This window comes from Leuciscus leuciscus (genome assembly GCF_965113295.1).
Source record: "Leuciscus leuciscus genome assembly, chromosome: 1".
NCBI lineage: Eukaryota > Metazoa > Chordata > Actinopteri > Cypriniformes > Leuciscidae > Leuciscus > Leuciscus leuciscus.
In genome coordinates, this window is record NC_138725.1 from 49,653,937 (window position 1) to 49,680,327 (window position 26,391).

General features: G+C 40.2%; 1 protein-coding gene across 3 annotated transcripts in view; it reads left to right on the top strand.

Moving 5' to 3' along the window:
- The first annotated feature begins 4,668 nt into the window (after window positions 1–4,668).
- Window positions 4,669–26,391, top strand: part of thraa (thyroid hormone receptor alpha a) — a 41,987-nt gene continuing 20,264 nt past the window's right edge. Inside the window, exons 1-2 of one of the 3 annotated variants that reach the window (XM_082167610.1) lie at window positions 4,672–5,179; window positions 26,153–26,231. The gene's annotated coding sequence lies outside the window, so the exon portion shown is untranslated. Of the gene's footprint in view, window positions 5,180–26,152; window positions 26,232–26,391 lie in introns of all 3 variants that reach the window. The other 2 variants (XM_082167612.1, XM_082167609.1) reach the window with 2 other exon arrangements.

Below are 26,391 nucleotides of genomic sequence, written 5' to 3' on the forward strand. Positions count from 1 at the left end.
AAAGACTATGTTGAGATTAGGAGTTAAGCATTGAGCATGTGAGAACAAGACCAAAGACAGATGCACACACGCACACAGTTGAATCGCTGTACTCCTGACGTACAAATCTCTTGTTGCTTGTGTTTGAAGGTCTTTGAACCTCAATCAGAGTTTCACAATGAAGTGTACGCATTATTTAGCTGATTCGAGCAATATGAAGAAATACATTCAGCTGTATAAGCATGAGCAAAAGAATAGCATGTGTAATGAAATAACTGAACAAGTATTTTAAAAGCAAGCATTTCTAAAGAAGGGTGAAATATTTGCAGCTGTCCATGTCAAGTGGGAGAACTTGTCCTGAAAGGCTGTCCTTGATTTAATGTTTACTTCAACAATTCATTTTCACTTCAAGTACAAATGTGTATTGAAGTGGGTTTTTTCAACTCTGAAATGTGGCATTTAAAAAAAAAAAAAATTAAAAAAAAATTCCCCACGCTCTCTGGAATGCTCGATTCTAATTGGTCAACTCAATCGCAACATTCAGTGGTCAGATGTTTCCTAATATTTTCAGTTTTTCATGGTCTGCTGATCAGTCTGCTCATCCGGGTAACTGCAACCGGCACTACTTTCTTGTATCATACCATGCACTCGTGCTCTTTTGTTTCATACAAACACAACTGACATCTTTAGTCTCAGTTTATTTATCATAATGTGACCTCAGAGGACTTAAGTAAACTGTTTAGTTTTAATGGATTATTAAAAAAACTAAAAACTAAATGTTAATTGAATTTAGTTTATTTTAAGATAATGACCGGCTGACATGATATACATTACATAACATCATTAGAACTAAAAATTAAATTTTATTAAAAAAATTCCATCATTTGGATTTTAGCTTCTCACTGTTAAGGAGAGCAAACCATCATCACTTCTTTGCATATATTAATATTAATGAAAATCATATTTTTGACAGGAAGAAATGGAAATAGCTTTGTTATAATAGCATATAGTTCTGAAGCATGCAGATGACTTTACAACACACACACACACACACACACACACACACACACACACACACACACACACACACACACACACACACACACACACACACACACACACACACACACACACACACACACCACACACACACACCACACACACACACCACCCTCTTCAGAAGTGTGTCTAACACTTTCATGTGCCTGTGCCCTTGCCCTGCGGTGATGACTTTGATATGTGCTTTTATGGGATCAGTGGGAATAGGATTTCGCATGGTTATTATGACAGAGACCTCCCCATTTCTCTGATCCGCACTCCAGTCCTCTTCTTCTGCATAATCCCCACATGTTCTACTTCAGCCTTCATTTCCCTGCTGGTGGGAGGCCCAGAGAAACATTGAGAATGTTGTCTTCAGCACCCAGTTCACCACCAGATCATATCAGATAAGAACACTTCATTGAAACTAATCGGTTGTTCAACTTACGTTTGTCCATACAGTCATATATTAAATAAATCTATAATCTCTTTACTATTCTTAAAGATTTGGAAATGACTTGACTGAGCTTTGAGAAGCAACCACTGATCACTGGATGCAACCCAGTAAATCACAGTTTGGGCTAATACTAATTATTAGGCCTTGTTGGGTTTTCATTGTTGTCTAATGAGGCTATAACTAAACGTCATGTTATTTTATTTCTGCATCATGTTCTGCAGACCAGGTGACCAAGTAGAAAACAGTGTGTGGTGAACCTGTGTATTATAAACTTCAGACAGTTGAGTGCCTGCCTCATCTACAGAATGGAGAGGATTTCAGACATACAGCTCCTGCACTGCTGAACAGCACATTTTATGCACTATAAACTGAATGAGTGTCGCCTTATTGTTCCGTCACAATCAGGCACTTAAGTGAAGTCACACTCCAAAACTTTCAGCCTCTCGGGTTCTTTCTGGCGGAATGAGCTGACCCTCCACCTGATCTGCTGAGACCATCACATCATTCAGGAAGCAGCTGACACACCTCTTCCACAGGCACTTCAATTTGGCATGAGTCGGAAGTTGCGATGGTCTTGTCATCCCTATTGTGACACATATCCGAGTGAAACGTCTTCTCGAACAAGGAAAAGTGAAGGGTGGGACTTGATTTTGTCCATCGGGAATTGATTGGATCGTTGGATTGTTGTGGTTTTGCTATAGCTGTGATGTCATGTGAGTGACAGGTTGCCCCGCCCTCACGCCAGTAAACACGTGATCAGAGAAGAGAAGTCGCTGTAAGAGGGAGGGGAAGTTATTTTTATTAAAGATGATGAGGGTACATTAATAATAATTAAAAAGAAATGCACAGACACATTTATTTTAAGAAATACGGCAATATTCCATAAAAAATTAAAATAGTAAATTTTACTTTAAATTTTACTTTCATGGTGACTTGCATGGTGACCACCCCTCACATTTAAACCAATGCACTTACGCACTTACAAACAAACTTTTCTTCCTGATCTAGTTGTCAAATAAACCTGACATTGTATATTACAAATAATGCAAGTCACTTTGGATAAATGTGTTTGCTAAAATGCATAAAGGTAAATGTAAATAGTGTATTTTTACATTGTGTGGTATTACAATTAATAAACACTGAGAAATGAATAAAGACATACACAGTATTGTGCATCTTTCAGCCTTCATTTATAGTTTATAATGAAACAAGTGCCTAAACCCAGATATGTTAGTCACTTATAAACTCTCATACTCATGAATCATCATATACAGCACAACGCACATTTGCAGAAGCTGTTCAAATTTACATGACACAGTTTAGATTCACTGAATGAATCAAATTCACCTTCAGAGGAAGAGCAATCATTCTTCAGACAGAACAAAGCAACCAGTTCAAGAGAATATTAACAGAGAAAAGTCTTTTTAAATAAAGTGATGTTTCACACACTGGCCCTATTAGGTTTGCATTGTAATATGACTGCAAAGAGATAATATCTGAATGTGAACAGTCTTTATCCTGGAGAGTTTTCAGCACAATGGAGTTCAGCCGCAATTTTTAAAACCAGCAGGGAAAATAAGTTCTGACTGAAATAAAGCACTGGTGAGCAATGGTGGTCTCATTCTCACTGTGAATTAATGTACAAACCAATACCCCACAGCCCAATTCACTAAGAACTCTGTGCCGTTCCTCTACATTGGCACACAGTGAGCAGGGATTCTTAAAGGAGAGACTGACAGAGAAGGGAATGGTCAGTCGGCTCACTGTAGTGAGAGTAAATCAGCCGTGCAATACGATGTCCCCAAAGATTCATTAAAGCTATGGGTTTCAAATAAAGTCTATAGTAGCAAATCCACTGCGACTGATTCTCCAAAAGCATGAACTTTATGTGACAATTCAGAGTGAAACAGTGGGACAGATGTATTTATTCTGCTATTGATTTATGGTGCCTGTTGTCATTATTAATATGAATGAACTATATTATGCTACAGTTTCCATATAGAACTGTGTCGGCACTTGGTAACAGCCAGCAGGGTTAATTCTGTCTGGTTTATGGTTTTCACATGACAACAAAATGACTTGTTTGACTTCTATTTATTTGTTGGACAACATGTCATTTGTATATTAATATATTAAAATGTTTTAAGAAATAATAATAATCAAGCATATATATATATGAATTTAAAACTAAAGGAATGAAAACATTTACACCTTCAAATGGTTGAAAACCATCAATCCAAATCCATGAGCAAGCACATTAGTATTACACTCTGCAGTGTATGAGCAGTTGCCCTCCATCTCAACCCTCTCTTTCCATGCCCTGATTAAAAATGGGGATGACACCATTTCAACGACCTGTGAAAACACCAATGAGACCGAAAACAATTAACCAAACACCCTTGTTGTTTTTGTTAGTGTCTGCACTTCACTGATCACTGCTGGACTCGAGCCATTAAAATGTTTATATTGAGAATGATCATGTCAACATTGCATTTAATACTGTAGTTTATTTATGGTTCAAAAATTGATGTTTGCGATGATAAAAGTAAGAAACTCAAATTAAATCTTATTTAAATTCGATTTTTTATTTTACTTGCACACATGATTCATTATCAAAAAGGTTGTCAAATATATTTGAAGAAATACGTTAAGAAATATTTCTTACAAAATATAGGCTAACTGATCATTATATTTTGAGCCATGAATATCAAGATGTTTTTCTAAGGTTGCTCAATTTGACCTGAACAAAATACCATTTCAAAAAGGTCAGAACACACCAACTTAAATTATTATTAAAATATTTTCAAAGAAAAAAAATTGGCATAACATTTTATTATTATTTACTAGACTATTACTACGAGTAGTAAGCCATAAGCAACGATTTTACATAAATGTATAATATATAATTATAATATTAAATAATTTAATATGTGAAAAAAGTCACTGAAAAAAACGGAGGTTTATTTATTTTTCACCCCTCTCATCGTTTTCGACATTAAATAATAAAATAATTTTCAATTCAGGTTCTTAATTTTTTTTTGTACAAATATTATTTACAGTGTGTTATTGAATACTTAGCCTGTATGTAAGTTATTTTTTTTAAACTCCAAAAAATAAGGTTCACATCACAGGTGTTACATTGAAATGCTTGTCTTTTAATCACAGAAGAGGAAAATGTAAGTCCTCTCTGAAAAAAATAAATCAAATAAAAATCTCTTTATTGGCAATACCTACAGCAAAAGAGGTTTGAATTAGCATGCTGCAATTCTGTAGGCACTGGCAACCACACAGCTGTCTCAGGAAGTACTTTCAAACACAGGGTCATCCATCTCACATAGGGTTAAAAGGTTTAAGCTGTTGTGAACCTGTAGAGAGCAGCATTTGATACAATCACATACTTCTATACTATCAGCTCTTCCTTACAGTAAAGGGGGCGGAGCGAATATAGTAAAGCTCGTGCATTTTCCTGTCGTGGCAGCCGAAACATAATCGTTTTTACACCAAACTAATTATCTACTAACTGCTTCTAAGCGGATATATTCCGAATATAGGCTATTATTTTAACTAGTTCCTAGCGGTTTACAAGCGTATGTTCACGCTGAACAGCGATTCGCGACGAAGACCGCTAGTTAGGAGCCTGGTGGGACTTCAGTGTACCATTTCGCTTTTTTTGGAAGCAGGCTGTCTTTATTCATAAGGAAGTGGGTGAGTAATTGTCCTGCTGTCCTCTGGTCAGCTGTCTGTTGAGCTTCTCACTTCAGAGGTGTCCGCTTATGGTGCGCGCGAAAGCGCAGAGCTGTCAAACATCTGCGCCGTCGTCGCGCTGCCGCGTATGTTTTAAGGCTCTGCACTTTGCACGCGGCATTAGAGGACACCAAGTGAGTGCTACTTACAAAGTTCGGTTTAGCACACACACAAAAACGACTATTTAACTAGTTCCGGTTCTTGTGGCTTGAAAACAGAGACGTGAATTGAACCATTATGAAATGTACATATACAGTTGATTGCACTCGAGAGGATTGGCGCCGGCGCGCGAGTTGTTAACCACCAGGGTGTCATGTAGAAACATTTAATTCGTGAGAGTTAATATAGGCTACAGTTAAGATCATTACCAGTAGCCTAAGACTTTTGTATCACTCTAAAGTGGTTTATTTTGCGATGTCTAGAAGAATGTACAACCTTACAAATAAGCAATACAATACATATATGGACGTGAAATATTGAATTAAGTTAAAATGGTTTTATTAAATAGATAGTCGTCGTCTGTCATAATTTACCCACCGTCATGTTGTTTCAAACCTGTATGAGTTTCTTTCTTCTGCTAAACACAAAATAAGATATTTTGAAGAACCAAACAGTTGATTTTTTCCCCATACTATATGGAAGTCAAAGGTAACTCTTTGGTTACCATATTCTTCAAAATATCTTCTTTTGTGTTCAACAGAATAAATGAATGCATGAATGTTTGAAACAACTTGAGGGTGAGTAAATTATGACAGAATTTTCATTTTTTGGTGAACTATCCCTTTAACTTAAGATCTTTTAAATGCAAAAGACTCGATCATCCTCGTGAGAGGGACCTCCTCCTGAATGTTTTTTTTTAAAGGCATCAATATAGTTTGTTGTATAAAAATCTAATTTATAATGTGAAAAATGTATATTACTAAATATGTAAAAAATGATTTGAAAAATATTTAGTTTCTATTGTTACATTATTGTGTTTCTTTTTTTCTACTCCTTATAGTAGGCTAGCTACTGTTAGATGTATTATTTATTAACTATTTCATTGTAATCAAATTATTGTAATAACATTTTTACCCCTGTATTAACTTGTTGAGAACAGGAGCACAGCTGTATACTAAGAAACAGGTTTACCGGATGAGGGGTCAATTGTACAGTGTTGCCCTGAGCAGCCGCCATTATTCTGAAATATTTGAGCTGTAGTGATTGACCAATCAGAATCAAGTATTTTACAGAGCAGTGTACTGAAGGTGCATGTTTAATGACTTGTCCTTGATTTTACTTATGTTATTTGTATATGTAGGTGGACTTTTCACCCTCTGATGAGTTTTGTCAGTTTATTCATGGGTGGCGAGGAATAAATAAATCATTTCACCTTGAGAGGTTCATCATTCAGCAGTGCAGTTTTACAAGGCTTGAATTCAAAGGCTCCTTTGGAGAAATCTGTCAGTTCAACATGCAATCATGGTATAATCCACAGCAGATGATCTTGCCTCAAACTTAAATATACTCAGAATTGGAATGTAAATTACGAATTACTATTTGTAGGCTATTGTTGCTATAAGCCTCAACCGGCCAACTGATCTATTGTTTAATCTAACCGCAGTTATTGCAATAATAATACTAAGCTTCAGTTATGAAAACAACAACAATAAATAATAAAATATTATATTACTATAATAATCAGGTGGGCAAGGTTAAAATTGGCATGAAACGGAAGTGGCAATATACTTTTTTCTCCCTATTGTGATGCCTATATTGGAGTAAAATGGCTTCTCGAACAAGAAAAATGTAGGTCGGCTGGGCGGGACATGACTTTTTTCATCAGGAATTGATTGGATCGTTGGATGGTTGTGGTTTGCTGTTGATGTGATGTCGTGTGAGTGACAGGTTGTCCCGCCCTCACGCCAGTACACACCATTAATGAAGAGAGATGTTACTGCAAGACATCTTGGGGTTAGTGGGGTATTTTGATTAAATATTATGAGGGCTAATTTATAAAAAAAAAAATAATGAAGTGCATGGGTAAATCGTTTATAATACATAGCCTACTGCAATATTCCATCAAAAAATAAGAATTATTCAGTTTTCCAGAGATTTATAAAACATTTGTTTTTTATATAAAACATTTGTGAATATTTTCATATTTAATAACTATTAGGCCTAGTAAGCATTCTACCCCCTTTGTTTACAAAATCATTGTAGGAAATTTGAGATTCCAAGTAGGCCTAATGTGAATAAATGGCGACTTCTTAATGTGTGCATAATTAAATCGCCAATCGAAATTATTCGTGATAAACAGTCAGCCAAAATGTCATAGCGGATGCATTACGGCATTGAATAAGAGCATACAAGCTTGGTCAAGAGGGACTAAATAATTCAGTGCACAATGGGAACGTGCGTCCTTAAAGAACCTAGACTGTGGAACATATGCGATAAACAGCCCGTCAGCTCCAGTCTTCCTAGGGTTTCTGCTTCAGACACCGAGGACACTGTTTACGAGTATAGGCAGGCACACTTCAGCGCGACTCTTGGGCCGATGTGACCCGTGGGACGCCGTGTCTTGCATTTGGGTGTCCTCCACACTGTGCGCTTGTAAGAACGAGCGAGGTAGTTAAATAGTTCAGTTGCATAAGAGTGCAGCTGACGTCCCGATCTGCATTCATTATATGTTGACGTCAGAGCTGCCGTCTCGGGAGCGCGCTGCAGGTCATATGAGGGAACTTGCCTGCTTCACTCTTGTACTGTCTGAACATAATGTACGGATGAGTTATTCTCCGTGTTTTAAGCAGTCTTTGAAAGCTTACGATACAAAATGGTGCCCTGTTTGTGTTCTATTTACAGTAGGCTACATTATTTTTAGTGCCCTATTTGCAGCAGGTTTCTGAGTAAACTGATTTAGCTCCGTGATCGTTTATAGCTTAGCAGTCATTTCTTTACGTGCCTGAAGCATGTAGGACATGGATTACACCTTCGGATGAAGGATGAGACATTAAAGGGATAGTTCACCCTAAAATGTTAAATTATCCCATTATTTAGGCTACTCACCCTCCAGCCATCTTAGGTGTATATGACATTCTTCTTTTTAGACAAATACAATCTAAGTTATATTAAAAAATATCCTGGCTCTTCCAAGCTTTATAATGGCAGTGAATGGGAGGCCAAAATTTGAAGCCCAAAAAATGCCTTCTGAAGCGAAGTGATGCGTTTGTAATTGCTATCTTGCAATTACGGTTGCGACATGGCATGGACGCATTATGAGCTTGTAGTTTTGATTCGTTTGGTTTGTTTTTGGCGCTCGTCTGTTTGTCTACAACTTGCGGAACACGCTGATGACGTGTGATGTCTGTGCGAGCATCCATACATGATGACAGACAGGTAGGACATCGTATCATTGCATTCGGACAGAATGCAATGATTGGACAAAAACTGTTTTGGTCCTGAGATTTCCGCAGAAGATATATGTACACGTTTTAATATTTAGACCACTTCTATTATAGATTACTGAATCAGGATGTGAAGAGAGTTTCAACCAGTATAACAAAAAGGGTTTATAAAAAATGGCCTACCCTATATCTTCAACATCATGATTTTACGTAAAGCTGCTTTGAAAGAATATGCATTGTGAAAAGCGCTATATAAATTCATTTGACTTCTAATTAAAAAGCTTTTGTTAGAATGTGTAGTCCTCTGTTAATGGATACTTTTTGTCTTGGCAAATTTCACTTCAGTCAATGTTACTACTTTGTTTTCTTAGTGTAATCATTAGATTGTACAGTAGTTGCACGATTGTAATGAATGCTCAGACACATATATCTCTTAAGTTCAGTATTGTTTCAATAGATCAGTGGTTCCCAACTTATTGTCCCATCAAAGCTCTTCTCCAATCAAAAAACAAAGACACATGCACTTAATTTTCTCTGCATTATTGAACCACAAATTGTGAGAAGGTGAGCATTTATTATTTGGAACATTTTGATTTCTGCTCACTGAAAAGCCTTTGTTTTGATCACAACCACTGTGCTGTGAGTGAAGTCATCGTAATCAGTTCCTTTCTCTCAGATCCATCACTGTATATGTAGTATACATATTTTTGTTCTGAAGAAATGTGGTGATAAGACCCACACACCATCGGTCGGTCACCACTAGACTTTGTAATGGAAGTCAGTGACAGATATGGGCCTATGTACACTAGTGGTCAGTGAGTGTCTCCTTCTAAACCACAGAGGTCTGACCTTGAGACAAGAGTTAAAAGCTATCACCAGGTTTTATCTCAGCAAATCTTAATTATTATATTAACACAGTTGTGGTCACTACAAATAAGGATCTGCTTTAGTTTTGATATAAGTGGAACATAAAATGATATGATTAAATGATTTACATCCTTGAGCATTTGAAGTTAAGAGTTTATTGTTATATGAAAACATACACTACCATTCAAAATATTTTTTTTATGCTTTTGAAAAAAGTTCAGCAAGGCTGCATTTATTTTGTTAGTAAAAAAATGTATTACAGTGTAAAATAACTGTTTTCTATTGTTATATATTTTTTATGTGTAATTTATTCCTGTTGTGTCAAAGCTGAATTTTCAGCATCATTACTCCAGTCTTTAGTCACATGATCCTTCAGAAATCATTCTAATGCTGATTTGCTGCTCAAGACACATTATTATCAATGTTGAAAACAGTTGTGCTGCTAAATATTTTTGTGGACAGTGATTTTTTAAATGATTATTTGATGCATAGAAAGTTCAAAAGAACAGCATTTGAAACATTATACATGTTTTTTTCTGTTTCTTTTGATACATTTTATGCATTCTTCCTGAATAAAAGTATTAATTTATTTTAGTGTTTAGTATTGCAGCTCAAAACATTATCCCAAAAAGTCCATCCTAAAGTCTTTGTGCCAAAAAAGTCAATACGTAAAGTCAACAGTTTAAATTTAACAGTGCTTTCATGTAAGAATGACAACTTTATTTTGTACAGTGTTATTGTATACCACAATGAGAACAAGAGCACCAGCAGCCCAGCACCTTTAACAGCTTCAAAGGTCAAAATTTCATGCAAATAAGATGTGATGACATTCCTAGCAAATTTATAAAAAAGTGATGGTGATGATGGGTGATGATCCACGTTGTGGAAATAAGTGCACTGTGAACTTTAATCAGTCATGAGATATCAAAGATGTGAGGCTGCTGTGTTTTATGGGATAAAGCACTTATGGTATAAGTGGTAATGTACAAGAACAGAACTGATAGACAATACTCTAAAACATTTTTTTTTTTAGCTATCATAGCACATGCTAAATGTAACTTATTAGCATGTCATTTTAATAAACAATAACTTGTCATTAGCATTAGCGCAGTCATTGCTTATATGTAGTGTATCAATGTATCTATTCAGCACAACGCTTTAAAAAAAAAAAAAACATAACAGCATTAAAAAATAACAGGTCTTTCCCTTCCCTAAAACACATAAAATAACACTTAATTTCAACATTTACTCTCCTTATCCAGATCCTATGCAACGCGTGCTGAACTAGAAACCCATTACCCAAGTTATCAAGACAATTTCATTAAGTTACAACTACAGTCTACAATCCATTAACACAGAGTTTAAATTACACACAATATTAAGTTAATGTAATGATCAACATTATTATGTCAACTGAACTCAACAAATAATGTTTGCAACCTAAAAGTTTTAATTAAATCAATTAATAATACATTTTAACTTGTGATCATGCATTTTATTTAAGTTGAATTACTTTTTAGAGCAGTAAAAATCTAAGATGATCTATAAATCAAAATAAATATGTCCTCATCAGACATTTAATAATGAAGAATCTTATTTAGGTCATTTTTGAAAAACAGAAAAACATCCTGGGTCATAAGACTTAAGTTCTCTAAAATATGTGTGATTATGCTAGTCACTTTGTAAACAGATTTCAGGTTTAATTTCAAAATCTCTTGTAGTTTGATATAACTGTTCTTGGGAATTCATGATTTATTTGATCACAACACATACTGCAGCACCCACTTGTTGTCAGTTGGTATCTGTGTTGGTAAAGCAGAAACCAGTTTGACTGTCACTGGAGGAAGGAAGTGGTTACAAAGAGAATTTTGTGTTCTGCAAAATAATTCAAATGACACAAAACAACATAAGTTGTGTTTTGTGTTTCTTGCACATCAGATATTTTACATTGATCATTAGTTGCTTGCTTTCACTCATGCTTGTTCATTTATCATGTTATATATGCCATGTGCCAATGCATTTGTGTGCATTTGCAATTAGGGTAATGTATGTTTTGTCATGCAGGTGGATTATTTAAATATGTTTGGACTTACTCATTTTCCCCTGCAGACTGTATAAATAAGCAACCAATTACGAGAGAGAGAGAGAGAGAGAGAGAGAGAGAGAGAGAGGAAGAGAGCAAGAGAGAGATATCTGCTTTGTGCATCCTGGTGAATCCCTAGATGTGAGTGTAAAGTCTATAGTTCTATTGTATTTCATATTGAACCGTTGGAGGGAAGAGGGAATGTAGAGTCCAGACAGGATGTAGTAGTTTGGCAGCTTGTTTAGTGATGTAAAGTATTTTGGCATGAATGCTCTCTAAACATTTTCCAGATGGAAGAAGTGTGAACAGGCTGTGTGATGGATGATAGCAACAAAACTGACCCCACTGAACTGGGCCATTTGGACATCCTTTGCAAGGTTTGAGGTTGTCTTGATCACCTCTTTTTAGTGAGAATTACACTACCATTCAAAAGTTTGGGGTCAGTAAGACATTTTTAATGTTACAAAAATATTTATATTTCAAATAAATGCTGTTCTTTTGATAATTCTACTCATTAAATAACCCTGAAAAAAATTATGACAGTTTCCAAAAATAAACAAATAAAATTAAGCACCAAATTAATGATTTCTGAAGGATCACGTGACACTGAAAACTGGAGTAAGGGCTGCTGAAACTTCAGCTTTGCGTCACAGGAATAAATGACATTTTAAAATATATTCAAATAGCAAACAAATATTTTAAATTGTAATATTATTTCACAATATTACTGTTTTTACTGTATTTTTGAACAAATAAATGCAGTCTTGGTGAGCATAAGAGTTTTTCTGAAACATAAAAAAAATCTTACCAATCCCAAACATTTGAACTGTAATGTAAAACGTACTCGGTTACTAACGTAACCTCGGTTCTCTCTAGAAGAGGGAACGAGTACTTGCGTAAGATATCTTACGCTAGGGGAAAACCTCTTTTCCTCGAGATATTGAAGCCAAAAATTATCCTTAATTTTGCAATAATGTAAAACGCATTGCAGCAGCATGCAGACATGGGCGAGACAGCTCGCGCGCCCATTGGCTGCTCTGCGGCAACTGCACCAGCCTATCGATAGAGGCTCCTCATGACGTCAGAACCAATGAGGGCGCTTCGCGCCCATTACGTCATGTCCCGCCGAAATCGGGTGGGGCCAGGGCTATAAATACGGCCCAGAGAGGCTGGTTTGGTCAGTTTTTCATCGCTGAAGCGAATCAGAACATGACGCATGCACGGCAAGATACGCAAGTACTCGTTCCCTCTTCTAGAGAGAACCGAGGTTACGTTAGTAACCGAGTACGTTCTCTTACGAGAGGTCTCTCGTACTTGCGTAAGATATCTTACGCTAGGGGAACACAATGTAAAACGCCGTGCGTGCTTGAGACATAACACTAAAGTCCCAAGGGCAGGTGCCCGGGGCTCATACAGTGCCTAATCACAAGGGACTCACAGAGAATCCGGGAAGAGGGGCTAGAATAGCATCATTCCTGTAATATTGAGCTCTGATAAGAGCATGTTATATCAAGTGTTCCACACAGCCAGGGCGAACTCAGCCTGGACTGGTAAATATGGGGGACTTACGTACTGCCCACAGAAGTATATAGGCGATCAGTGATCGACGCTCTAGCAGTTTCAGCATCCCGAGCCGACAGCATCGGGCGGGCAATACTGAAAAATTAAACCGAGAGCAACCTAGCTTGCAAAGCGGGAACCTCGAGGTTATAAAACCTTATAAATGTAGACGGGGAGGCCCAGCCTGCCGCCCTACAGATATCTTGCAAGGCAATCCCACTGGACCAAGCCCGCGACGAGGCCATACCTCTTGTGGAGTGCGCTTTGAAACCTATCGGGCATTGCAGGCCCTTGGATGTGTAAGCTAGCGCTATAGCATCAACTATCCACCTGGATAGACTCTGTTTTGACGCAGCTAGTCCCTTAGAACGTCAGCTGAACAAAACAGAGAGCTGCTCCGTCTGTCTGAAAACAGATGAGCGAGACACAAAGGCTCTTAACGCCCTGACCGGGCAAAGGAAGCCTGCGTCCCCTTCCTCCTCAGATACCGGCAGGGCCGACAGGGAGATAACCTGTGCCCTAAACGGTGTGTTGAGGGATTTAGGAACATATCCGTGCTTTGGTTTGAGTATGACTCTCGAGTCATTCGGCCCAAACTCCATACACGTCGTGCTCGCTGAGAGCGCTTGCAAATCCCCTATGCGCTTCACTGAAGCGAGAGCCAGAAGAAACACTGTTTTGAAAGACAAGGGTTTCAGGTCTATTGACTGTATTGGCTCGAATGGGGCACCTTTCATGGCTTCCAGAACCGTGGAAAGGTCCCAAACGGGAACTGAGGGTGGTCTGGGCGGGTTCAGCCTCTTAGCTCCTCTAAGGAAGCGAATTACCAGATCGTTCCTTCCTAATGACTGGCCAAGCGGTGGTTCAGCGAACGCTGCTATGGCCGCCACATAAACTTTGAGCGTGGATGGGGTTCTGCCCTTATCCAGAAGCTCTTGTAAAAAAGGAGAGAACCTCCGGCACCCCACAGCGTGAGGGTGAAGTGCCACTCGCTGTACACCAGCTAGTGAACACAGACCCTTTTGAGGAATAGAGCCGCCTCGTAGATGGAGCTCTAGCCTGCGTGATCGTGTTTAACACTCCCGCTGGGAGGTTAATGGGTACCCGTTGATGGCCCACACATGTAGGGACCAAAGCTCCGGGCGAGGATGCCAGATCGAGCCGTTCGCCTGCGAGAGGAGATCCCTCCTCACCGGTATCGGCCACGGGGCGGTACTCGTCAGCTGCCTCAGGACTGGAAACCAGACTTGGTTTGTCCAAAATGGGGCGACGAGTAGCACTGGGCATCCACTCTCCCTGATTCGCTCTAACACCTGGGGTAGGAGCGTGACAGGGGGAAACGCATAGAGCGGGCAGCGGGGCCAGCGTGAGCCAGCGCATCCCTGCTCTTGGAGAAGAATTCCTGACAATGAGCGTTCTCTTGAGACGCAAATAGGTCTATTTCCGCTCTGCCAAATGTCCTCCATAGCATTTTGACTGTCTGTGGATGTAAAGACCATTCTCCTGTCGGCAGATTGTTTCTGGACAGTCTGTCTGGTCCCACATACAGATGGCCGGGCACATACGCTGCCCTGAGCGAGCGCAGGTTGTGCTGAGCCCAGACCAGGAGGCGTTCCGTCAGCCTGTGAAGGATTCTGGATCTGATACCTCCTTGGTGATTTATATAAGCCACCACTGACATGTTGTCCGAACGGACCAAGACGTGGTGTCTTTTTATCTGGGGACAAAAAACGCCTCAGCGCGTTGTCGACTGCCATCATTTCCAGGCAGTTTATATGCAGAAGCTTTTCCCGTTCCGACCACTGGCCGAATAACGGTCTGCCCTCGAGCAGCGCTCCCCATCCCGAGGTTGAGGCGTCCGTAGACACCACCTTCACACTCAAGGAAGTCCCCAGGCTTACACCTGACCGGTACCAGTCGGTCACTGTCCAGGGTTTCAGAGCTGCGACGCATTTCTGATCGACCTTGAGGCGCGCGAGGTCCAAGCTCTGCGCGGCGCGCGCTTTCAACCAATACTGCAGCGGGCGCATGCGAAGCAGACCCAGCTGAAGCACTGAGGATGCTGAAGCCATGAGACCCAGCATCCTTTGAAACTTTTTGAGCGGGACTAAAGTGCCGTGGCGAAAAAATCTCTGTCATGCGCTGAATACTTAGTCTGCGCTGCGGCGACAGCTGTGCTGTCATAGACAGCGAGTCCAGATCTGTGCCCAGAAAAGATATTTTCTGACTGGGAGACAGTGAACTCTTTGCCCAATTGACTGTGAGACCTAAATTCTCGAGGTGATCGAGTAATATGGTCCTGTGTTCTATGAGCTCCGACTGTGATCGAGCTAGAACCAGCCAATCGTCCAAATAATTCAGCACTCGTATGCCTCGGAGCCTGAGGGGTGCGAGCGCTGTATCCATGCACATCGTGAATACGCGAGGTGCCAGGGATAGGCCGAATGGCAGGACTGTGAACTGATATGCCTGGCCCTCGAAGGCGAATCTCAAAAATCGCCTGTGACGTGACGCTATTTGTATTTGAAAATAAGCGTCTTTCAGATCTATCGACACGAACCAGTCCCCTTGGCAAATTTGCGAGAGGATTTTCTTGGTCGAGAGCATTCTGAACCGTCGTTTCAGAAGTACTTTGTTTAGTCGTCTTAGATCTAAAATGGGTCTGAGACCCCCGTCTTTTTTTTTTTTTTTTTTGGTACCAGAAAATATCTGCTGTACATGCCCCCTTCGCTCTGAGCTTGTGATAGGGGTTCTATAGCCCCTTTGCTCAGTAACTTCGCTATTTCGGCCCGAAGTAGGTGTGCTACTTCCTTTTTCACCGTAGTATCGATTCGCGCCGCTTTGCGTTGCGGGCGTCGACCGAACTGTAGCGAATAGCCTCTTTCTATAATGTCTAGCACCCACTTCGAAACCCCGGGTAGCCTTGCCCATGCGTTTGCACGAATGGCTAGGGGTTGAATGCGAAGCGCGCTCTGGTCGCTCAGCGACAGAGGGGCTTCAGTGTGCTGCAACATAAGCGTCGCGCTTATGACATTTGAGGCAGGGGGCGCGCTGATAACAGCGGGCAGATTGCCCGCGCTCGACTCCTCTGCGGTGGTCAATCGAGAGGGGGAGGGCTGGGCGAGTCCCGTAAGACCTGTCATGTCCATGTTTGAATGTGGGCGTGGGATAGCGGGCACATTTACAACACTGAGAGCATTGTCTGCCTGAGCAGAGCGAATGCATGTTGGTTTCGTTTTACAGAAACCTTGAGACATGCAAAACGTAGTGTTTGTGGGCACTGGGCAGTGGGCACATTTACCACATTTAATGCGCAATCGATCTGGGTCGATTTCATGTGCGCGAGCCCTGTGTGACGGGCTGTGTTTCTGTGTAGGAATGAGCACTGGGCATTTTGTCTACACTCATAACACCATCGGCCGTGGCCGGAACACCAGAAAATACACTCTATGGGATTTATCTGGGTAGCCGTAAAGCGGCGTTTGTGTGCAGGCAAGCGGGCTGTGTCGCCGACTTATTTACTGCAGAATACACTGGAACAGTCGCATTTACTGGAACTGAACGAGCGAGAAGTTGCCATAGTAACAGAGAGCGTCAACACGCTGGCGTTTGTTTGCAGGTGTGCGTGTATTACAATAGACTCGTCCACTGCAATATTGACATTTTCCAGAGAAATGTGTGAGAATGGAGGTAGTGACACACGGAAACCATAGAAACGGTGCTTGGGTGCAGGCGAGCGGGTTGTACAACGCGCTCGTTGGCTGCAAAAATACACATCTGCAGTCGCCTTTTCAGGGAACTGACAGAGCGAGCATTGACGGCAAAAAAAAATTTTTTTTATTTTTTTTGCCGTTAGACCTGGGATCGAACGCGGGTCTCTCGCGTGAAAACCTGAGAATCTGCCACTGGGCCACAGGGGAAGACTCAAAGGAATTTATATAGCGCGAGTATTATAAGAGAAACCTGTGTTTCTGTGTAGGAATGCGCACTGGGCATTTTGTTTACACTCATAACACCATCGGCCGTGGCCGGAACACCAGAAAATACACTCTATGGGATTTATCTGGGTAGCCGTAAAGCGGCGTTTGTGTGCAGGCAAGCGGGCTGTGTCGCCGACTTATTTACTGCAGAATACACTGGAACAGTCGCATTTACTGGAACTGAACGAGCGAGAAGTTGCCATAGAAAACAGAGAGCGTCAACATGCTGGCGTTTGTTTGCAGGCGCGCGTGCATTACAACAGGCTCGCTCACTGCAGTATGACATTTCCAGTCGCCTGAACTTCAGAGGGGAATGAGAAATGTGTAAGAAATAGAATTCGGCCCGGCCGCAGCGGGACATTATCACTCTTTTCTCCTTTCGCCAGTGACGCACGGGAACCATAGAAACGGTGTTTGGGTGCAGGCGAGCGGGTTGTACAACGCGCTCGTTGGCTGCAAAATGCACATCTGCAGTCGCCTTTCAGGGAACTGACAGAGCGAAGCATTGGAGGCATAATTAATCTGCCGTTAGACCGAGATTCGAACTCCGGTCTCTCGTGTGAAAAAACCAAAGATTCCGCCACTGAGCCACAGGGGAGAACACAAAGGCTTTCAGATGCACGAGCATATAAGAGCGTCAACATGTTTTCTTCGGCGTTTGACGCGTGAATGGGGCACAGAAGTAGCTTTCTTGTACGTAAAGAAAACTAACCCCGACCGTCCGCTTCCAGCCTCCCCTGTGAACGGCGCATTTTGCGCGGCTCGAACAGAGGGAGAGAGAAAACTAGCCCCGTGACCGTCCGCTCCTGACATCCCCTGTGAACGGCGCGTTTTGCGCGGCTCGAACAGAGGGAGAGCAGGTATCATCCTCCAAGCAGGCAAGGCAAGCGGGCGCACCGGCGAGCTTTGCGGGTTGGGGGGGGAAAGGGGCGTCTTGAAAAAGACGCCCGGCTCTTTTAGTGCAATGAGAGTGTGTGTCGCGGCGGCGAACACACACACATACACAAAACACAGTAACAGAGAAAAGGATATGTACGCCGGAAAGCGTCAGCAGAAACGGCGACTGAAGGCGGCGAGATGTCGACCAGCAGCTTCAGATGCACTAATCCCGCTGGGTGCTTGCAATCAGACGGCGCGGCTTCCTCTCAGGATCCAGCGATGCGTGAGCCCGCTGAAGAGATGAAAAAACTGACCAAACCAGCCTCTCTGGGCCGTATTTATAGCCCTGGCCCCACCCGATTTCGGCGGGACATGACGTAATGGGCGCGAAGCGCCCTCATTGGTTCTGACGTCATGAGGAGCCTCTATCGATAGGCTGGTGCAGTTGCCGCAGAGCAGCCAATGGGCGCGCGAGCTGTCTCGCCCATGTCTGCATGCTGCTGCAATGCGTTTTACATTATTGCAAAATTAAGGATAATTTTTGGCTTCAATATCTCGAGGAAAAGAGGTTTTCCCCTAGCGTAAGATATCTTACGCAAGTACGAGAGACCTCTCGTAAGAGAACTTGATTTTGTAATTGTGTCAATGAAATAACATTTCCATCATTCCTCCACATCACAACATAAATAAAATAAAATACAAATATGTATTGCTATCAAGCCATGTATTATTAAGTGTGACTAATATCAAACATTCGCTATTGACTGATGGGCAACCATGATAAATTGGTAATTTGCTGTGAGTCACATCTGAGGGCTCAAATCACTGTTCTGGACTACTCTCTGTTCTTTCTTTTATCCTCTGTGGCTACAAAACCCTCTCAGATGGCATGATCAGAGCATATGCCTGATGTAGAAAAAATATCATATTTCTTGATTTCACTGCACACAGATGGCGTTGAAATATTAGTATCAGACAGTTCTGTGAGACTGCCAACAGATGACATAATTTTCCTTGTATACTTCATATCTGCTTCTTTGTGCAGTGTACATTCGGTCGACACAAAAACACAAACCCCTCTTTTCCCGGAAAGGCTTTCCCAGAATGCTTTGCTATGTTGAATGCACGTGCCGTGCTGTGAGCCGTGAGTGTATGAAGTGTCGATGACTGTATAGAATGGCAGCTTGTGTAAAGAGCGGCACAGGTGCAGTGGAAATGTCCCCAGGGTCGGACCGTGACCCCTGCGTCTCCCCAAAAAGCCATTACGCATTACAGCGAAAGCACTGTAACCAGAAGATCGAAGCAGATCGTGTTCCACTGGCCTCCCTCTGCCCCCTCAGTCACCTTATTCAGATTGTTGATCCTGCGTGACTGTGTGCGAGTCTGCATGTAAATGTGAAATAGGAAGATCGCGTAGATATATATTCCAGCAGGGTGATTTATGTGTTTGTCATGCCCTCACCTCCCTGTTTTCCCTCACAACTATGTGTTTGTCTTTCTGCTATAGTGTGACATGTGTCTGTTAAGTTGGCAACATAACTATGTGCTGTTATACTTATGATAGTGCCACACCTTGAGCTCCTTGGAGACAAAGTATAGCCTTATAGTGATTAATGCATAACACAAACACGTATAGAAACGCATGGAGTACTTATTCATTATGAGTAACTCATCTCCAGTTCTTTGAGTTCACAGCCATTCCACTTCTGCTACTATATGTACACTAATCTGTGTAGTATTTAAGTAGTTTGAGAGCATACATCATTCACAGTGCTGCGATTATTTAAAAATTAAGTTCAAATAATGTGAACGGATGGCTTTACTTATACTTGGACACTATTGTTTACACCTACAGTACATTTTTGGGTGACAGGCAGAGTGTTCTATAAAAAGGCTTGAATTGGGGAATAATTTATTTTCGAATGGTTCATTTATTTGATTTTGAACTTTACAAATGAACCTATTCACTAAAATGAATTAGACTTTCCAGATCTTTCAAATGAGAGAGAGAACATTTTAGGAGCACACGTTTGCTCGGCTGTAGAACAGTGTACACAATATAATATGATATAAAAACAGCTTTGTAGCACTATACTTCTGTGAAAAAGTAGCTTGTTATAAGAAAAGCTACAATGTTTTTAAAGTCCAACTGAAATCAAAATGGACCGTATTTACTTTGTTAGCGCATATTACTAGTCTTGTGGTGAACAATTAATCCGTGCAAGTTAAAACACACAAAAAATGTTTTTGGGTTCGTAATCTTTAATCAAAATCTGAAAATGCCCCTCCCCTCTGCATCGGAGGACCTTCCCTGATGACGTAGGTTTGAGGACTTAGGTTGGGAAACGCTTAACCACTCCCCTCAAATCGTTAGTCTGTAATGAGCGAGAGATGGAGAGGAGGAGCGCTAGAGTAAAACCCTGCCCTCTGTTCAATATTCCTTTTCACTGGGAAATACGTCACAGCACTGGAGAAAAGTCGTTTGCAACTTCCGGTTCACGCGGACTTTAAGACAGAAATAACAGGGGTCACAAACTGTTACGGTAGCCAGCCCTTCTGGATTATCCTTGCTCAAGTTTCAGCGCCCCCTTTTGTATGTTTATGGACTCGTGTACTTGCTTCCTAGTATGCATTGTTGACTGCTGATTGACTATCACCTGTTCTGATTTAACTCTGATCAGTTAACCTATATCTGGCTTGTTAACCTGGTGTCCCTGTGCAAAGTATTGTTTCACTGTTGTGTGCATGTCTGAGTGTTCCTGGTTTTCCTTGCCTACCTGTGTCTTGACTCTTGCCTTGCTGAATCTCTGTGATTGTCTGCAGCCTGCCTAGTGACCCTCTGCCTGTTTCTGGATTCCGTTTGCCTGCAGCCCGCCCTTGATCTCCAGCCTGGTTCTCGACATGCCTTTGTTTAACCCTGAATCTGTTGATGCTGAATCTTATCTTTGACTGAGTCCTTTATTTAATAAATTGTTGCACTTGGATCTGCCTCTGTCATCTCAATCATAACACAAACACACTGAAAACCCACCTGGATGTTTACCTCGCTGCTTCAAGTGAAGTGAACTCAGTGTGTCCCCTTGTGAATCCCCTTGGTTTGTGTGGCATCAAGTTCTCTGCAGAGAACTGCTATTATATTTTATTTTTATTAGAGAACAGTATCTTTCTCTTTAATTCTGTAAACACCAAAGTGAACCAGTTAGTGTGAACTTTCACCACCAAGATCATCTCCACTTTCAAATGAAAGATGAAGAACATTATGGCACTTTCGAATTTAAGAAGGAATGATCTTTATCATTCAGTAAATATCAAACTGATAAAGCTTTGCCATATATAGCTATTAATCGATGCAGTGATGTTTTATGTTGAGTATTACAGAGAAGTGAAAGCGTTCAGCTGGTCATGTGATCACAATGTGTTTGCTCCTTGAGGTGACCGGCTCCTGTAAAAAAAACAACAACAAACACAACGAGTTTGCTCTCGTTGAGCACAATCTCATGCATTTATCAAAACCTTTTAATTTCTTGGTGTAAAATGAGAAAATATTTCTCCATTAAATACTCCATTTATAGTTGTATTTTGTGTAAATGAATCTGCTCAAGCTTAATGTTGCCACCAAAATCAGGAATCATTATTTCAGAAATAGTTTTTGGGAAATTATATTGCACTTTTAAATGGCCTCAGCATAGTTAGTTACTTTTCATTAAGAATAATCTGCTTGTGTTTCTGTGGGGTTTGTAGGAGCGCTACAGTATATAATAGGTGAAGGAACATGTTGGCTGTGAATCTGATGTTTACTGTGTAACCCAGGGTTTGTTGTTTATATTGGCCTGACCACATGTTCACAGTATCTCTCAGGAACTGTTGGGACATTGCCTAAATCTAACTCCTGCCCATCTATATATTGATCTCTAATGTTTTGAGCATGAAACCGTACAGTGGATTACGTTTATATGTTTCCGTATGTTTTTTCCTCCCCATGCTATCCATTTCTTGCCCAGGACTGACAGCCCTGCTAAACCCAATCTAACCCCTAATGCTTAGCCGGCTGGTGCCATGGACCCCATGGACCTAATGCCTGTGTTTTGTGGACTCAGAGGGGATCAGGGGCTGTTGTAAGCACAAATTCAAACATTGGATTTGTGTTGCATTACTGCCAACAATCTGATTTGTCCTTTGCATCCTTAGCAAACAGAAACTCAATGGCAGATTTACTTTAGGGTTAGTAGGCACTAAGATCAAGGTAAGGTAAGGACACGTTCCTTTATATTGTGAAAACATGTGAGAGGCTTTTACAATATTTATTTGAACTTGATGACACTTAATGCAGCTCTATGCATTTTCCTACGTAACCCCATAACCCGATGGAAAATAAGACTATGCAATGCTGTATGTTAGAGGTTAACCCTATTCCAAATTTGTTTTATATTCTCAGAAGGCGAAGCACTGCTACTTCTACGGAGTGATTTACTCCAACTCTGAGCGAACTCTCTGCTCCTCACCACGGGGTTTCTCAGGTGCTGTGAGCAAATCACTCCATCCAAGTAGCAATGCTTCGCCTTCTGAGAATATAGTTCCCAGTATGTATACGGTTAGAAGATGGTTGTGTCTTATGTGACTTTGTTATTTGTACACGCTGTGACTATACAAATCACAACATGTAAATAGGAAAATGTTGGCGTTATTTTGTCACGTATTGGGAGCAGAATGCTAGCTGGAGCCGTTTACCTCCAGTCTTTGTGCTAAGCTAGGCTAGCGGTGGGTGCGTCAGACAGAGTTACGGCACGCACGGAGATGAAAAGGGTATGTATGGACTTATCTAACTCTGGGGGATACGGTGAATAAGCTAAAGTCCCCAAAAGTCGGCGTGTTCCTTTAAAATGTTTTTGGAAGCAGTCTCTTATGCTCACCAAGGCTGTATTTATTTGATAAAAAATACAGTCAATTCAGTCAAATTAGCAAATTTTGCAAAAAGTGCAATAAAGTTTACATTTCTCAACCGATTTCAGCAGTTTATGATCTGCGTAGAGTACGAAAAAGGTTATGTCTCCAATTGTAAGTAGGAATTGTGAGAACTCAGGCTTGTCAAGCATAGATTGTTTATTTTTCTTTAATAATTGTGGACACATCCCAAATGTAATATAATTTAATATTTGAAAATGGCTTTTTCTGTCTTCTACACCATAATTTTAGCATTTTCTCTTGTGCCTTTTTCTTTTTCTTTTAAATCACATCATAAGATGTCACTGGACAATTTCAAATGAATGTGAAGATAATTTGCAGCTCAAAACCTTATTTATCTAAAACATTTATCTTAAGGCCCTTTTCATTTTTATAATATATTTCTGTATGGGTTGCCTCCTAACATTATGCTTGCAGTTTAACACAAATGTTTGTTAAAACATTAATACCACAACAATAAATGTCTTTATAGAAATTGTATATTATAGTACAATTATTTTAAATGGACAGCATTATATTTAATTGTGTCTGGCAACTTATAAAAATGGTTTATTGGGGTCTAAAAAAGTTGATATTAATAACATTTATAGTACAACTACAATACAATTTCAATTTATGAAATATAAGTGTAATATAAGATCAGATGTAATAGTTCAATATAAAGTATATGGCAGTTTTATTCTATAGCATATTATTATTATTTATTATTATTATTAATAGCCTAAAAATACAATTGAGGATGAGTTTAATAAATAAAACAGCAAATAGTATATATAGCATAAATTGTAAAATAATATAGTCATTAAAAGAAAAATAGTAAATAAAATAGTGAGTAGTGAATAGTACAATCATATAGGCTAATAGTATAGATTGATACAATATAATTTGCAATATAATAATATTGTTTATAATAATATAGGCAGAAGAGGTGCGATCTCTTGGAAATGCAGAGAACAGTCCACTGACAGGCTCTCTTCTTAAAAATGCAATATGAAATGATCAACGCGACATGGCGCTTGAACTTAAAACAATTCTTACCTCAAGCTCCATTTGTAAAATTGGCATGCCAAGTTGGCCTCTTTTCCCTTTCCAAGTTGACTGCATCCCTATTCTCCTCTTTCGCTTCCTCCTGTGTTTTTCAGCGCACATAAAAACCACAATTCCCAAAGTGTGATTCATCTTGCTCTATTTGTTTACCAGTAGCGCATGCTGATGACGTTTTATTCTTCCATAACTTGCGTCATAGCCTACGATTCAATTGGCCTCATCCTCGTACAGTCTACATACATGCCTTACCCAAGTTTATTAGATCCATGGATTGCCGAAATCGCACAGTCTGGAGCAGGTATAAGATGTCACGGATATGGGTAGGCCACAAGCTTTTTTTAAGACTTTATTATTTGACATCAACTAATTCCTTATAGGTTCATCAGCTGTAATGATTATACTAGGGGTGTCCAATCCTGCTCCTGGAGGGCCTCTGTCCTGCAGAGTTTAGCCCCAACTTGCCTCAACACACCTGCCTGGAAGTTTCTAGTATGCTTGGTAAGAACTTGTTCAGCTGCTTCAGGTGTGTTTAATTAGAGTCGGAGCTGAACTCTGCAGGACAGTGACCGTCCAGGAGCAGGATTGGACACCCCTGGATTATATTGTAAGTTGTTTTCATTTTCACCATTTGCTTAAAGCGTGCAAAAGGTCCCACCAGGCTTTCTTACATGGTGTGACTGAAGGCCATGAGGCATTTCACAGTGAATGCATGCAGTTGTCAGTGTCTCATTCAGTCACCGCTTGTCAGCTCGGCTTTGCGCTAGCAAGTCAATTAATCACAATGTCAGGGATAAATCTAATTCTTCATCCTGCTTATCACATTGCCTTCTTGTGAATGTTACATGCTGCTCTGACTCATGCAAGTGTTCCAGTGCTCAGAGTCACTGTGGAGAGACACAATTGCTATCGACAGCACAATAAACAGGAGCACATGGAGGGAACGGAGCACACATTTGATTCATTTGCTTTCAACCCTCTTGACCTCAGCTGTCAGTACCTGACATAATTATTCTGCAACATCAATAATCAGTTCTTCACTTGTTGTTGAGGGCCGAATAGGAGGACAGTTACTTTAGCAACAAGCAGTAGATTATTTGATGGTTTAAGAAGACCTTGTCAAGGCTGTTTAACTAACTCTGTAAGGCTTTTTAGAGACATTCACATAAAAAAAAATAATAATAATTATTGGATTAACGTTTTTTTTTTTTTTTTTACAGACAGAAGAATACTGATTCAGTTCAGTTGGTTTTCTTTTTTTCTTTAAATAACATCAATTTGACTATTACAGAACACGCACAAAAATATTGCTTAAACACTGTGGCCAATTACATTTAGATTTGAAGCACTTAGGAAATGCTCATATCTAATGCAACTTAATATAAGTGCCTTAGTTTTACATGTAAGACTGCAATGCTGAACATATATGGCTGTCATCATGTTTATGCTTCATCTCCTGGTATAAGTAAAGTAAAAGCTAAAGACTTTCTGATTTTCAGCAGATCAGATTCAAAGATTGGATCTTGCCATCGTCTACCATAACATGCAGTGTTTGTTTATTGCAATATCCTATAACTGAGGATTTTGGTGGTTACATGGCTCAGTTTTGGGGAATTCCCACTGCCATTTTCTTGAAGTGACTTCAGTTGAGCAGTCCAGGAGAGTCTCAAAGAATATCTGATCCAGTTTGATCTAATTTTGTCTGCTTTTGTAAATAACCAAATTATGGTTTTATTTAGAAACAATTTCTTCATTCTACCAAAACATTTTGTAGGTATCTCAGATGATTTAGTTCAATCCAGATATGAAACTGAACCAATCCACCAAAATGGTGTTTACAACTGTCACTTTTTCTGCTTTTCTTCCTAAAATTCACAAGCTTCTACATAGGACATCCATCACAGCTTTTTATGGTTAAGTTCTTCAAAACAGCCACATAATTAAGTCGAATTCCAAACATCCTCTTAAATTCTATTTGACAAATCTGCCACTTCGCTGACATGGTTTTAGCTTTTCAACTGCTGTAGCTAGACAATCTGCCCAGACACGCATTTCCTGACTAATACATTACCCACAATATTATATTGAAAGAAACAGACTCAGCACTCAAGGCACTTGTTTTGGGTTTCTGTTATTTAATTCTAAACATACGTTGCTGTGTTCCTGTTTCTGCTAGGTTTATTTCCCCATTGAAAATAAATGAGAGATGGAAAGCAGAGCTAGCGGGCCACTTCACCTGGAAGGGAATGAGAGAGGTCAATTTTATTTTGCAAATCTAGTAATTTTCTTGGCATCCCATGAGTCCTCTTCTGCCAAAATGTGTTTCAGCCATATGGACTGTGTGCATGAGCTGTATACAAATGTATGTCCGCTGTCTGTACTTGAATAAGTTCAGAAAGCAAAGGAATGAAGCTG